Source organism: Peromyscus leucopus, chromosome 4 (assembly GCF_004664715.2).
Source record: "Peromyscus leucopus breed LL Stock chromosome 4, UCI_PerLeu_2.1, whole genome shotgun sequence".
In the NCBI taxonomy this organism is placed as follows: domain Eukaryota; kingdom Metazoa; phylum Chordata; class Mammalia; order Rodentia; family Cricetidae; genus Peromyscus; species Peromyscus leucopus.
In genome coordinates, this window is record NC_051066.1 from 62,907,054 (window position 1) to 62,910,367 (window position 3,314).

The window sequence follows — 3,314 nt, forward strand, 5'->3', positions numbered from 1 at the left end:
TTTATTTCTAGCTATTTGTATAATTGTAATTAAATTAACTGAAAAACTGGTTAAATATCTGTGAATATTCTTCAAACATACTATGAATGAAATTTACCAATGTCTTTAAAATATAATAAGCATTTTTTCAATGTGTTATATCCATTTTGTTATCAAATGGACATGGAATTATTTATTTTGTGCAACAAAGGAAAATTAGAATTAAAATTTCACTCACTTACTATAGATAGGACCTATTAAACTCTTATATTACAAAGAGAATGGCTTTTGACATTGTTAATGTGTCAATGTTATGTTCCCTAACACAGATGTTTGAAATTTAGTAATATATTAACTACTATATAAGCTTAAGAATTAGAAGTATATTTTTGACATTGCATGCTATTAGCCCTGATAATCACAAATATTTAGTTTAATATGTCCCGACTTTCAGTAATGACACAGACTTTTAAAGTAACATTCTGAGAAATGCTCAAACTTTGTTCATAGAAGGGAAGCTCCAAACAATTAGGAAGATAAAACAAAGCTGTCAGAGAGAGAAGGTAAAGAAGTCCTCAGTTGGAAAAGAAAAGTTTTTAAATATTGAGCAACACTTTTATTTTAATCTCTGAGTGCTCTCTCTCTTTTTCACAACTCTAATGACAGCACTTTTCACTTCTTTGTTTCTGAGACTATAAATGAGTGGGTTCAGCATGGGGATCACAATGGTGTAGAAAACAGAAGCCACTTGATCCTTTCCCAAGGAGTAGGATTTACTTGGCTTCATATAAGTAAAGATCAGAGTCCCATAAAAGACAGTAACTCCAAGGAGGTGAGAGGCACAAGTGGAAAAGGCTTTGTGCTTACCTGAAGAAGAATTTATCTTCAAAACTGTCAAGAGAATGGACACATAGGATGAGGAAATTGTGATAAGGGACAGGAGTAGAGTAGAACTAGCTACAATGAAAATAGTGACTTCAGTGTCATGGGTATCGCTGCAAGATAGGGCTAATATTGGGAATGTGTCACAAAAGAAATGGTGAATTACCTTGGAGTTGCAGAAATTCAGTGTGCTTAAGCAAAAGACGGTTACAGAGGAATCCATAGCTCCAATCATGTAGGAGACAATGATGAGAATATGGCAGCGCCTTGTTGACATAATAACTGGATAGTGTAGGGGATTGCAGATAGCTACATAGCGGTCATAGGCCATTGAGGATAGGATAAAGCATTCAGCAGCTGCCAAGAGGACAAAAAAGTACAGTTGGATGAAGCAGCCCATGAAGGAGATGTTCTTTATGGAACTCATCAGGTTCTCTAAGGTTTTAGGTGTGATGACAGTTGAGTAACTGAGGTCAAGGAATGACAGATGGGTGAGGAAGAAATACATCGGAGTGTGAAGCTGGGCATCTAGACGAATTATCAGCATCATGCCTATGTTCCCCAGGACAGTGACCATGTATATAAGGAGGAACAATCAGAGAGGACCACCTGGATCTCCTTGGAATCTGTCAGTCCCATAAGCATGAAGTTAGGCTCATTTGTGTGATTCCAGGCATTCATAGCTAGTGGTCCTAAAATCTGGAGAAATTAAACACAATATTTATTCTGTATGATTTGAAAAATGTTTTCCTGTATATGCATTTAAGAGTCTTTTTCTAATTGCATTTTCTCTTGAACAATATTATTTTACAGTATATGTTGCAAGAAATTTAACCTACCAAATAGAGACAGATAAAGCCTCACTTGAGTATGATCTCATATTTGTTAGCATACTTCACAATGTTAGTGAAACTGGTACTATTATGAATTAATTACTTTAGTTTAAAAATATTAGACTGTATAAACCACTATTTCCCATTTATTTTAGAATAGTTAAATAATATAAAAAATATCAAATAAATTAAGATAATTTAATACAATTGGGTCTATGTACATAAAAAGATTTTGAGCCAAAGGTCTAATCATGATTCTGTGTGCCTAATTTTTATTGAGTGTTTGAAATTTTGCACATATTGTGAACAAAGATTTAAAGCAAACTTAATTCATGATTAATTATTTCTTAATAATGTTAATTAACTATGATTAAAAATAATTTTTACTTTTTAATAGGAGTGCAATTTCACTATTAGATTTCACTAAGACGTTAACTATTAAGGGTGATAGAATGGTTCTACTACCTGACAGCCCAAAGTCAATGTTTTCTATAACTTCAATCTCTAACTATGTATCTTTATTTTAGAATTTCATTCTATCAACTCCACATTCCTGTTGACAAAAATTCTGAATTACTTATACAATTAGCAAACGATACTTGTCCATTGACTTTTTAAGGAGCTCCTGTATCCCTTTATGTATCTAATCACTTCTCATTCTAAAAATACTTACCACCAGCCAACATTGGTGAGGAAAAAGCAAACAAAAGAAATCCTCTTATAGGATTTTATGCCTAAAAATTTCCAACTGACAATTTTTCTCACAATTACATAGAAAACCTACATACAGATTTGAAAACATCTGTACTAAATCATTTATCTTCCTTTAAATGTTTGTTCCAACATTTTTTTCTGTATTTATTATTTGTATTGTGAAGCTATATTTAATCACCCAAGAAATGTTATGCAGGTCTCAGTGAAATGAAAATTTTTTTTGATAAGGTATGGCCCAAAGAAAGACCAGGAATTATTGTGGTATAAAAAAGCCAGTGGATGCCTTGCCTCTCTGCTTGATGATTCCACGTTCCTCACGTAAGAACAAGCAACATTATGCAATGTGTGGTCATCTACAGGGGCCAATTTCCAAGCAAGATTACTTGGCACACTTTCAGGACTAAAGTTCAAGAACAAATTGTGCTAGGTAAAGAATTATCACTCTGTCTTATTTATGATGCACCAAGTTAAATATATGTGTACATATTTTCATGTAGTATGAATATATAATTGACTCACTTGCTAAAAAATTTCATGATTTATATTTGTATAGTACAGGTGATAAAATAAGTATATTTTATCTACTGTGAAAAGAGAAATTTTTCTGTGCTATATTAACTACTTCATCAGTCACACTCTTCTTTTTCTTACTGTCATTTCAGAACTGATAAAGTGAAAAAAATGTTCACAACGGTCATATATTGTTGTACCAGTGCAGTATCACAGCAGTAACCCAAAACTGTTCAGACATTTACATTTGAATGATAATGCGCATCATGTCTTAACTCGAAACATTTTAATCTTTGCTTTTAATATTTTTATTCTCTCTCATATGCTTCTCTCTCTCCCTCTCTCTCATGCATTCACACACTGTCTCTGTCTCCCTTTCTTTTCCTCTCTGCCTTT

The 3,314-nt window shown here is 32.9% G+C and overlaps 1 pseudogene; it reads right to left on the bottom strand.

The window, feature by feature from the left end:
- Positions 1–595: 595 nt before the first annotated feature.
- Positions 596–1,688, bottom strand: LOC114687456 (annotated as a pseudogene).
- Positions 1,689–3,314: the final 1,626 nt, after the last annotated feature.